Here is a 12,913-nt window from a genome sequence, read left to right as displayed (position 1 = left end):
CCCTCCCCATCTTCTCATCTTTCCTGCTGTCTCTGCCCTAGTTTAGGCACACCTGGGCTTCCCTTTCCCCCAGGATGATCTCAACAGTTCCTGTCTCTCGTGCCACCTCCAGTTTCTTCTCCACTTGCTGCCAGGGAAACCTCCTCTTCTACTGCTCTGCTCACTGCCCTACCTTCCTGTCCCTTATCTTTTCCTTCTCAAAACACACTCTCACTAGCCAGCTGGGGAAAAATGTAAGTTGGATACACACTTCACACTTTACACTAATAAAAACTTCCAGTAGATAAAAGATTTGAACAATTTCTAAAAAGAAGAAAAAGGAGGGACTTCTGGGGTGTTCCACTGGTTAAGAATCTGCCTACCAATGTGGGGAACATGGTTTTGATCCCTTTGGTCAGGAAAGATTCTCCACGCCGAGGGGCAACTGAGGCCATGGACCGAAACCAAAGAAGCCACCACAATGAGAAGCCCAAGCACCATAACTAAAGAGTAGCCCCCACTCACCACAACTAGAGAAAGACTGCATGCAGCAATGAAGACCCAGCACAGCCAAAAATAAATAAATGAATGAATGGGAAAAAAAAAAAAAAAGATTCTCTGGGCCACTAATCCCAGTGAAAGAAAAGAAAGGAAAAGTCCTGCAAGAAACCATGGGAGAATTTGTGTTAATCTCCAAGAGACCTTTCTGAATTATTAATAGAACACAAACCCCTGAAGCCATAAATGACTGAAAAAACTACCTACATAAATATCAAAACATGATGTGTGACAAAGACCTACAGGCAAAGTCCAAAGGCAAAGGACAAACTAGGAATAAATATTTGTAATTGTTAATAATCAATAATCAAAGGACTACTTTCCCTAATAAACAGTCCCTACTAATTAATAAGAAAAGGACTGATTCATATAAATGGGCAAAAGATAGGAACCATCAGTTCACAGGAAAAAAAAAACCAAACAGATGGCTCTTAACCATATGAAGAGAAGAAATGAAAATTAAAAATTGACCGAGATCCCAGTTTTCACCTACAATGACAACAAAATCTGAAAGTTTGATGACTCATGGGGTTGGTGGAACTGAGTGGAAATAGACACGATCATTCATTGTTACCACATCCAAACATGAATACCATCCAACCGTAAAGAAGACAAACAAGGAAGCTCGTTGCTGATAGGGAACAATCTCAGATCAGTTGACAAAAGGGAAATTCAAGGTGATGGCCGGTGGGTAGAGAAGGTTTTCATCTGTGTTTTAAAAACTATTCTGTGAGAGAAAGTGGAGGGGGAAAAAATGTACATACTGTGTATTTGTATTTGGATGTGTATGTATGAGCTCTCTGGAAAGAAAAAAAAGAAATAGCATTGGTTGTCTCTAGAGAGCTAGGACCAGGAGCAGAGGAAGCGTCATTGTACACCCTTTGTATCTTTCACACTTTGTGCATTATCCGTGTTTTATTTATTCTAAGTCATACATGAATACTGATTACCCAGACAGCCTCGTCACCGGCCAAGGAACCAACTCTTTTACTGGCTCCCAATATGTAAAGAATAGTGACTATACACTTCATTTTTCTTAAATCAAAATTAAACATGTGTGAGGAGGGACTTCCCTGGTGGTCCAGTGGTTAAGACTCCTCACTTTCACCACAGGGGGCATGGGTTCAGTCCCTGGGCAAAGAATTAAGATCCTGTAAGCCCAACTACATGCCCCCCCTCCAAAAAAAAGAAAGAAGAAAGTGTGGGGTTGCGAACGACAGTTTCCTGCCAACTCTCCTGTTTCACCTCATCTTCACTGCCCAGAAAGAATCAGCTCCTTACCTCATTTTGGACTTGCTTCTGGTCCTTATTTCCATGCTGGTAAATAAATGTTTTTGTGGCTGGCTGTTGTCTGAAATTTTAGGTCTTACCTCTAGAGTCCTGCTAATGATGAGTCAGGTTATTAAAACCACAGCCAGCCTCCCCTGCCCACATGTCAAAATAATTATTTGTGTACATGTTTTACATCCTCTATTAATCATTTTTATAACTGAAGTAATAGCCTGGGACCTTTATTTCTTGAGTCTTCCACTGCAAGCGATATCTTTTCACGCCATACAGCCAAGCAATCAGCATCGGGTCCTCCCCTTTCCTCTGAACCCCTTGCCTCTGCCTCCCCACTTCAGCTGTCCGAACCTCGACATTTTCATTACTAAGCTTGACAGCACTTGCCTTCTACATAACATGTTCTTTGCTTTGTTTGTCCCTTGAGGCTAAAAGTCAAGTCATCAAGCAGCCTTAGCAGTGTCCTTGCATTCAGCCGGGCTGCATAGCTGAAAACCAACCACCCTTATGATTACAGGGCTCTTTCTGTGTGTCCTCTTCCTGAAAGTACATTTCGCCTCCGCCAACATGATTTAAAAGAAACAGATTCTCAGTCTCTCCATGGATCTGGTAGATCCAGATTTTTCCTGAGACTCCCGCCAAGATTCCTGGGCACCCCCAACCCCCATCCCAGGTTGATTACTGTAAAGGATGAGACTGAGTTCCTATCTGTGTTTCAGTTCCCACAAAGGGGCACGACAGTTTGTGGAATGGATGGATGGCCTTAGTCTGGAATGCGAGAGGAGAGTTCAAAACCTGGCCCTAACTTACCTTTCCTGCTTGATCTTTACAATTTTCTTCCACAAATTCTACACTGGAGCAAAACTGGGTGCATCCAGTTTTGTACATGCTGTGCATTTTTATTATTCTGTTGAGCCACTAGGAATGTTTTTCTCTTCCATGTTTATGTAATATGTCCATCTCCTACCAAAGCTCCCACCTCTGGAAGGTACTCTGATCCCTTCAGAAGTGATGGCTCCCCACTACTATCCAGCTCTCCAAGGCCCAGAGTATTTCCTACTTTAAATCATATCTTCAGAGGATCTGTCCCTCATCAGTCTGGAGTCCCTCCAGGGCAGATCTGTCTCAGAAGCCTCCTCTCTCTGCCTCCCCAACCCCGTGCGTGCAAGCGTGTATGTTCAGCCACTCTGTTGTGTCCAACTCTGTGCAACCCCATGGACTGTAGCCCGCCAGGCTCCTCTGTCCATGGGATTATCCAGGAAAGACTGGAGTGGGTTGCCATGCCCTCCTCCAGGGCATCTTCCCAACCCAGGGATCGAACTCAGGTCTCCTGCATTACAGGCAGATTCTTTACCACTGAGCCACATGGGAAGCCCTCCCCTTCCCCAGATTCTGCCAAATGAAAGCAGCATGGAGGCATTTGCAGGATGAGCCTTAGAGGATTCAGGATAGGCAGCCTGGAGTTAAGGAGCTTGGACTTGGATGAACTAGAGTGAGGGATGGGAGCCAGAGCCAAGGCTGGGGCGAGGGGGAGACAGGGGACTGGACAGAGGTCAGGGCAGGACAAGGATTTTGTGACCTGTCCTGACAGCTGCTCTGTTGGTTTTGGAAGGGCTGTGTCCCCTGAAGAGAACAGGAGAAGATTTGTCCAGGTGAAGGTGCGGGTACCACCGCATCAAGGAATCATCAGGAAGGTGTGATCTTAGTCTAAGGGAGAGACAGGGACCGTTAGTATAGTGGGCCTTTCTCTGCTGTGGGCAGTGCTGTCCCACACTCTGCAACCCAAGGTTCTTCTGAATATGAACAGCCTGAAAACTCCGGGCACCTGCAATAGACAGCCAGCCTAGGGGCTGGGGGAGGGGGCAGAAACTGGCCCTTAAAGCAAAGCTTCTCTTTGCAGCAGAAGCATTTAAAAATATATATTTATTTGGTTGTGCTGGGTCTTAGTTGCAGCATGGGGATCTATTTCCCTGATCAGGGATTGAACCCCGGCCCCCAGCATTGGGAGCGCAGAGTGTTAGCCACTGGACCACCAGGGAAGTCCTTGCAACAGAAACTTTTACATCCCACAAAGCCAAGGGCTGTACCTCGCATTCGTACCTTCTGATCAGTCTGATCCCTTGAAGCCTTTCCTTGCTCTACAGACCCAAATGTTTGCTGAGCCCTTGCAGTGGACTCCCACTTACTACGAGATGGAAGGAGGAGCTAATTCCTATTTACTGGGCACCACCTAGATCCTAAGCGCTGTTACCACAAATCTCGTGTCCACTATGATCCCCACTGGACAGATGAGTAAACAGAGGCTCAGAGAGGTGAAAGAACTATCCCAAGCTCCCCAGGCTCCCACAACTAGTAAGTGACCTGGGCCTTGTTTCCACCAATGAGTGTATCGTACGTGCGTGTGTGCATGCGTACGTGCTCAGTCGCTTCAGTTGTGTCTGACTCTTTGGGACCCCACGGACTGTAGCCCGCCAGGCTCCTCTGTCCATGGGATTCTCCAGGCGAGAATACTGGACAGGGCATGGGTTGCCATGCCCTCCTCCAGGGGATCTTCCCGACCCAGGGATGAAACCTGCGTCTCCTGCATTGCAGGCAGATTCTTTACTGCTGAGCCACTGGGGAAGCCCCAGTGAGTGTGTCTGCTGCTGCTGCTGCTGCTAAGTCGCTTCAGTCGTGTCCGACTCTGTGCGACCCCATAGACGGCGGCCCACCAGGCTCCCCCATCCCTGGGATTCTCCAGGCAAGAACACTGGAGTGGGTTGCCATTTCCTTCTCCAATGCATGAAAGGGAAAAGTGAAAGTGAAGTCGCTCAGTCGTGTCCGACTCTTCGCGACCCCATGGTCTGCAGCCTACCAGGCTCCTCCGTCCATGGGATTTTCCAGGCAAGAGTACTGGAGTAGGGTGCCATTGCCTTCTCCTAGTGAGTGTGTCAAGCACATCTAAATCCACCCAGCTTCACCCCAACCCTGGGAGTCACCCTTCCCCAGGGAAAACTCTCCCAGCCTGGTGGGGGCTGGGCGAGAGGAGCTCTGTGCCACTCTCACTTCAGAGTGGTACCATTTCCACACTGGTGCGGCTCCCCTCATCCTCTCCCAAGGCAGTGCCTGCCTTGGAGGGTTCAGCGGCCTGACTCCTCCCTGCTCTCTCCTACTCCAGCTTCCTCCTTCATGGGCGCAGTCTTAGACTAGCTCCAAGTTCCTGCTTTACAGGAAGGAAAGGAGTTTCTTGAGCAGGAACTCATGCCAGGCACATTCAAAGGAGCTGCCCTGTCTACCTACAGGGCCAGGGATAAGGCGGTCACCAAAGCACAGACATACAGGCTTTCCTGGTGGCTCAGCAGTAAAGAATCTGCCTGTAATGCAGGAGATGCAGGTTCAATCCCTGGGTTGGGAAGATTCCCTGGAGGAGGGCATGCAACCCACTCCAGTACTCTTGTCTGGAGAACCCCCATGGACAGAGGAGCCTGGCGGGCTGCAGTCCATGGGGTCGCAGAGTTGAACACAACTGAACGACTAAGCACACACACGCACACACACACAGACCCTCCACCCCGAGATTAGAAGCCAAGTTCTGCTTCGGCTGCTCACCAGATGCCTGGCCTCTTTAGATAAGAAATCAGTTTCCTTCTGAACAAGATGGGGAGGAAAAACCCTGTCCCGCCCCCTTTTCCCAGGTGTTCTGAGGTTTGTTATGATGCTCAAAGGATGGCTCTGTGACAGGGCAGAAGGCAAGGACACAGGTGAGCCCTGTCATCAAAGAGGAACAGGAGAAGGAGCATGAAGCCCCAATTCTTCAGGTTAAGCCCCTGGCCAAACCTCCTGCCTGACCTCTGGCCTGGGGGGACTCTGAACTTTCTGAAAGTCTTTGATGAGCAGTTGGTCTTGCCCCCATTTTACAGATGGGAAAACTAAGGCAGGGAAATGAAGCAGCCCTGTCTGATTGGTTCATCCCCAAAATCTGATCTTTCCCTTGTCAACGGGATGATCCTCTGCCCAAACCTCTTTTTACAAAGGGCAGACATCGTAGTTTCTTCTGATGTCAGGGGCAGCTGGCTCAGCCTGACCAAAGGCTCTCTGGCTGCTCAGGAGCCAGATCTTTAGAAAATAGATCGGAGGCTTCGGCTGTGGGGTTTACTAAGCCAGTTGGGTGTGTGGGGGCCTGCTGGCTGCAGGGTGAGCTGACCAGCTGGAGGCAACTGTGGACATGCAGTCTGAAGCCAGAGTTTGGCAACAACGTGAATTGTTCTGGGAAAACAGCTAGGAGGAGAGGAGCGCAGAGGCAGCCAGGGAGCTAGAATGAGAAGGCACTGAAACTGGGGGCTCCAGATGGATCGTGTAGGTACAGGAGACAGCGGAGGCCCTGGCTGGATGTCTCAAAGGGTACCAGTCCCCTACATCAGAATCGTCATGGGCCTATTAAAACTGCAAGTTCCTAAGGCGGCCCCACCCGGAGCCATCAGATCAGAATCTCTGGAGGCCAGGCAGAAATTGACATTTTAAATAAGCTTCACTTTTTTCTGCATTGGAATATGAGAACCACTGCCTTATGGGGTTAACGTGACCAGAACAGCATGGGGATAGCGTGTCCATCGCACAGCACAGCTCGGGTAGATCCAAACACAAAAGCAGATAAAGGAGGAAGGGACAGTTGTTTTGAAGGGAGAAGCCAGGATGATGACTGGCCTGGCTCCCTGGGGTGTTAATATCTCCCCAAACCTTTCTCACAGCCTCCCTGCCACCCCCACACTCCTAGGTTCTCTAAACCACGTCCAAAGCTCAGCAAAAAGGCAACCCTGAAATCAAACAACAAACTTGGCCTTTGGCAACAGCAGATCATTTTTCCAATCTGGATTAACACCAAGGCCCAGACGGCTGTGTGACCTTGGACGGCTTCTGTGGATCCTTGTAAAGGCGGCTGCTTGGGTTTGGGTGAGGACGAAATGGGCTAATGGATTAAGTCGCTGAGTGTATATATTGGTTCTCAGGGACCAGGATGCCCTCCTCTTTCCGGTTTCCTACAGACAGACTCCCTCCCAGCCCCCTTCCCTTTGTTCCTTTCTCTGTTATGCAACCAAAGTTTAAATCCTTCCCGGTTTGGGGCCAGCTGCCGAGCAGATGGGAGGGTGTCTCTGTAACGTGAGATTTCGAAAGTCCCATCTTCCCTACCTCCTTCCACGTTTTTGTCCACGTGCAGCTGGGACAAGACCTTTGCCTCTCTCCTCAATATTGCAAAAAGCCGGGTGTTTACGTTATCTCCTGGCTTCCGCTCCAGCTGTCACCATGGCAACCAGAACCCAGTGCCGGCCATTGAAAAAGAGCCTCTGAGGAGGAGCCTGTTTGGTTTGTATTAACATTCAGTTTGGACAGCTCTTGCTGAGAGCATCTGCCTTGTACCTGTGCTGAGCAGTCACTAAGCAGAAATGGGATTGATTTAGAGCTGGTCCCTGACTTTGAGGGGCTGGTGGTCTCCTGGCCAAGATATAGAACCTCTTGGTCTAGTTCAGTGACTCTCAAAGTGTTGGCCCTCAAACCAGGAGCTTTCCCGTTACCTTTGAATTGGTTTGAAATGCCACCTTTCAGGCTTCTTTCAAGGTCTACTAGGGTGGGTAGAGGGGGTCCTGAAATCTGGGTTTTAACAAAAGCCCCTTCCCCGTGATGGTGATGGAGGCTGGAGTTTGAGAACCGTAGATCTAATTAAAACCTCACCCCATCCCAAGAACTGGGAACTATTGTTCCCACGTCATAGATGAAAGAACAGAGGCTCTGCCCTTCTCTGTGTGCAGACTAGCTGACAGCTTGTGAAGGGGTTGGGTTCTCGGATCCCTTCCAGTGTCAAATTCTACCTCTGCAACACCTGTGATAAGGTAAGGTAGCAGGTATTCTTTTTCCTGGATCCTGGCTGGAGAAACAAAGGGGTACCTTATTCTCTGTCCAGCAGGGTCAGGGCCAAGTGACAACTCAAGTGGAAATGGGAAATCACAACAGGGGGAAGAAGAGCTGGGAATGGGGTCAGAAAGAGCAGCAGCAGGCCTGGTGATAACCACCCGCCCCAAACGTGGGGACACCGAACTGACATAATACCCTGCTGCCCTCATAGCCGAGATCATCTAGGCATATAAGCTGGACCCCCAATCCTGAGGCCTCCTCTCCTGTGTTCACTCACCTGCATACTTGGTTGGTCTCTTTCCACGCTTTTGCCCCCTCAGGCTCTCAGGGTCCCCTCTTACACTGCATCTGCCTGAACATCCATTCTCTCCCCAAAGTTGGAAACGCCTCTTTGGCAACCAATGGCCTTTAGCTTCTCTTTGCCCACATCCCGTGACTGGGCGCTTCCTGCCTTTTCAGGGAACCCATCCACCTATGAGATCTCTGACGGGGTTAAGTTTCCCTTTAAATGAGCTGACATCCATCCCTGTGAAATATCCACCTTTTACAATATGAGTTAGTCTAATCCCCCGTAACAGAGATTACAGGCTTATTTTAAAAGTAAGACAATCCATGCCAACTATTTCCCATAAACCTACCACTCACATTTGCAGATTAAATAAAGCAGGTAGATGATATCAACCCTTTACCTTGAAAACAGTAAGAACAACAAGATGAGGTGGGAGCAGAAAGGAACAGGCAGAAGGATCCGAGGCGGTGGAGGGAAAGGTCACTGACTTGGATGCTCCGTCTTACCACTTCTTGCCCAAGAGACACTGGCAGGACCGCAGCAGTTTTCATAGGAGCCCCCTTCAAGAAAAAGAGCACAGTATTGCAAATATGATTTCCCAGAACTTGTTTCATTTTGTTGAATACAGTCACAGATGGATGGTTTGTAATGACAGAAAAGGTAAAACTTAGCGTGTCTTCAGTCATCGTTTTCACATACATTGTTTCAGCAAATGGGAATCTTGAAGCTTAAGTGACTGGAGTTCTGTGGAAATCTGCCTCTGACTCTGGGCCTCATTTTCTCATCCTATCCCTCATCCAAAGTTGGTTTGAGAAATGAGCTAAAGGAAGGTGAAACCATCAGCTGAGATGTTAGTGTGTCCTCTGATTTCTAAAGATGAATGCTTGCAGCCTGGGCATGAGGGAAGCTGGTTGATTATTCCCATTGCAGGAAGAGGACCAGATGGGCAACCCAGATTAGCATTCTGCCCTGGGGAGGCCTCAACTGGAGCTCCAGGACCAAACCAGTAGAACCAGTAAATTCAGGGAACTAGCTCTCTTCCTACCAGAAAGGAAATGCTTGTGCTGATCCATAAGGACGATAACAGGATTATTTTAATCTTAATCGTTTTGGCAACTCTGGCTCTGCCAAGAAAAAAGGCTGTGGTAGCTCAGGAAATTAAAAAAACTCTGGTTTCATTCCCCAGAACGTCTTTTTCAAGAGGGATGAGGGTTTAGCAGGAGAAGGAAGGAGCGCTAGAAACTCCTGCCTTGCCTTGGGCTGCCCAGCCAGCCTGCAGTACCTTGACCGCCAACCCTGTTTTGCAGAGGGTGTCTCCTTCTCCTCTCCCTTTTTATTTTTTATGTATTTATTTTAATATTTTTTGATGTGGACCATTTTTTTAAGCCTTTATTGAATTTGTTACAGTGTTGCTTGTTTTACGTTTTGGTTTTTCGGCTCAGGGCATGTGGGATCCAGGTGGCTCGATGGTAAAGAACCTGCCTGCCAATGCAGGAGTTATGGATTCGATCCCTGGGTTGAGAAGATCCCCTGGAGGAGGGCATGGCAACCCAGTCCAGTATTCTTGCCTAGGAAATCCAATGGACAGAAGAAGAGCCTGTCGGTCTGCAGTCCCTGGGGTCACAGGGAGTCAGGCACAACAGCTGCTGAACATATATGAGCGCACCTGCTTGTGGGATCTTCGTTCCCTGATCAGGAATCGAACCTGCACCCCCTTCACACTGGGAGGTGAAGTCTTAACCACCGAACTACCAAGGGAGTCCTCCTCCTCCCCTTTTTATTTTTTATTTAATTTTATTTTTTAACTTTACAATATTGTATTGGTTTTGCCATATATCAACATGAATCCGCCACAGGTATACATGTGTTCCCCATCCTGGCTCCTCCCCTTTTTAGAAGGTCTCCAGAGGACACCTCAGCTCCTGGCCTAAGCTGGGTACCTGGGGGGGTCCCCCGTTGCAGAAGCTGCTGATGCCTGCCCCCCTGAGAGTTCAGGAGCTTCCCAGGCTGCAAGCGGAACCCCATCCATCTCTGTAGTGCTGCTTGCAAAAGAAGCTTGTTCTCATCCCCTGCCCCTTCCTGGGTCTTCTGCTCTAGAAACCCTTAGGCAGAGGAATCCCTGGGCAACATGCATGCCAAAGAGGCCCCTTCAGGAGGCCAGGGGTCAGGCAAGCGCACACATTATCACTCTGAGGCAGGGGGTCCCAGAAGCACAGAGCTAGAGAAATTAGAGCTGGTTCCCCAGGGACTCAGCAACACACCCTTCACAGTTCTGTCCTGCACCTCCCCAGGCACAAGGGCATCTGCATCCTCTCTAATAAAAATGCCTGCCCAGGATGCCCTAGGGAAGAAGGAAGATGACCATGAAGACCTGGGCCCCCACCAGGCCCTAAAAATTTATCCAAAGTCGCCAGTCCTTGGCTTGGGGCCCCAAGGCTGGAAGTCAGAAGTGGCTGCGGGAGGGGATGAAGGTGAGAGCAGGTGGGATGGAAGGTGGAAGAGGGTGGGGCACCCACATCCAGGCCCACCACAAACCAAAAGCTGAGACGGTCCGCCCTGAGGAGTCTTTAAGATCATCCCAGGCTACCTCCCTATTGTACAGGTGAGAAAACACAGACCAGAGGGGTCGCAGCACTTGTCCAACGTCACACAGTAAATGAATGGCAGGGACGGGACTAGAGCCCTTGCTTCAGCGGCCCTATCCAGGACTTTCCCTCTGTACCACCAGGCCTGGGCACAGGCTGGGGACAAGTCCCACACCAGCTCCTTCCTCTTCCCTTCCCTTCTCACACCGCCCCTCCAACCCCCACCCAGTCTGGGACAGGACAGACCCCAGCCAGCCACTCCACCTCCTCATCGAGGCTTGGTTTCAGCCACCCTGCCTTTAGCTACCCTCAGTCTCGGTTCTGGTTGACCTGCCAGGTACAGGCAGCCTGATCTCTGTCCTCCTTGCCCTGAACATGGCTTCCCAGGAGGGCCGAAGAAGGGTGGGGCACCAAGGCTGCCACCTCCAGTGCTTAGCCTCTGGCCCCCTCCCCCTTCCTCCTGCCCTGCCACATGCTGAGAAGACACCCACCTGGGCAGCTGCTGGTGTGGATGCCCTGGACAGGGCCAACTGGCTAGGGCAGCTCCTCGGCTGAGGCACTGTCCTGCTTCCCAGGTTGGTGGCCTTTTATGGTGTGGTATGAGGGATTAGGGGTGGAGCCCAGGGTACCTATATCTGAAAAACATCCCCACCCTGAGTGTTCCTGCCAGGTGCTGGAATCAGAGCTGGTTCCAGAATGGTTTGTGCCTTGGCCAAGACCCTCATCCCTTACAAAACAGCACAGATGCCCCATCCAGCCAAGCCCAGCCTTCCTGTGAGGCTGCTCAGGGCCCAGGCGAGTGAGGCCAGTTCGGGACATGCAACCTCCCCTTGTACCCTATGGTCCTCTCTTGGGGTGACTCAGAACTTTGCACCATGAGCCACACAGATATGACTGTTCCCACCTACTCTGGGAGCTTGAACAAGTTATTCCACCTGCGGCCCGGTTTGTTCACTCTGAGATGTAAATAATAATACGTACTTCATAGGATTGATGCAGAACCTAGCGCGTAAGCTATTCAATCACTATTTGAATGAATGAATGAATGAATGGAAAGATGACTACAGTAGGCAAGGGGTCTGGAAACCCATCCTTAGAAACCTTATTTCCTCACATCTCACCTTGCTTGCTCTATACATTCCAGAGTCTCTCTCATTTCCCAGCTCCATCTGTAAATATGTCCCACGTGCTCTCACGATCAGGCTGTGACTCCCTTCCAGTCTGGAAGGTGGCCTCCCAACAGCCTCTGTGCCCAGACAGTCTCCCCCACGGTACCTGGCTTAGGAGTGACCCATGACCTGGTTCTGGTCAAGGAAACAAGGAGGGGAGGTCTTCTGAGGGGCTGCACAGAGGGGGCTCCCAAGAGAAAGATCTCAGAGGACATGGTGCCTCTATGACTCTGGATGTTGTCATGCCCACTGGTGACCTGGGCACTCTGGTAGCCCTCATGAAGCCACGAGGAGAACTGGCCAGAGAACGAAGCCAATAATGGTTCCTGAACCGCTGGTCACACCATGCCAATTGCCCACCTGCTTCTGAAATTCTTTCCATGTGAGATAATGAAGGTCCTCTTTTGTTAAGCCAGTTTGGTTTGGGGTTTTCTTTCCCACTCACAGCTAAATGTATCTGGCCTGATCTTCTCTCCAGGTCCTACCTGCAGATGCACCCAGCTCTGGGTTTTGTTCTGAGGACCCCAAGATGAGCCGGGCTCTGTGCTTGCCCTGGAGAAGCTCATAGTTGTGAAGAGGGGCTGGCAGGTAATTAGATGGTTACAAGGTTGCGAGCAGAGGCTGAGAGTATCTGGAGAGGGACAAACTGACTGTCCTGGGCAGTAAGAGAAGGGTTCTGGGAGATGGGTTTTGAAGGATGCCTAGGAGTTTTACAAACAGATGAAAAGAATGTCTTCCAGGTGGAGCTAACAAGGTCAATGAAGGGGTATAACTTTGCTTAGAGAACATCAGTGAGGCTCAAATTAGGCCCATTTGAGAGTGGTGAGCAGAGACTGAACACCTCACCCAGGAGTTGTTCCCAGGAGCATACACAGGAGTCTGTGTATGCTGGGGAGCCAATGAAAGTTTCATGCAATAATGTACATCTTGGATTAGAAGAGCCTGGGTGTTCAGGAGAGACATGACCAAGATCTTGCCTGGGTGGGGACAGGAGGGTGAAATGGGGTAACTGGTAAAAGAGGCATTCTAGAAGCCCAACCTTGGGCCTTGGTGACTGAGGGAGAGTGAGAGTGGAAGGGGAGGGAAATGTGATGGCTGGATTCCTGGTATGTGAGGAGGAGGGGTGATCGTATAAGGCTTGGAGGAGACAACTGTGGTGGCCA

This window comes from Bubalus kerabau, chromosome 23, assembly GCF_029407905.1.
Source record: "Bubalus kerabau isolate K-KA32 ecotype Philippines breed swamp buffalo chromosome 23, PCC_UOA_SB_1v2, whole genome shotgun sequence".
Classification (NCBI taxonomy): Eukaryota; Metazoa; Chordata; class Mammalia; order Artiodactyla; family Bovidae; genus Bubalus; species Bubalus kerabau.
This window is presented reverse-complemented; position numbering follows the sequence as displayed.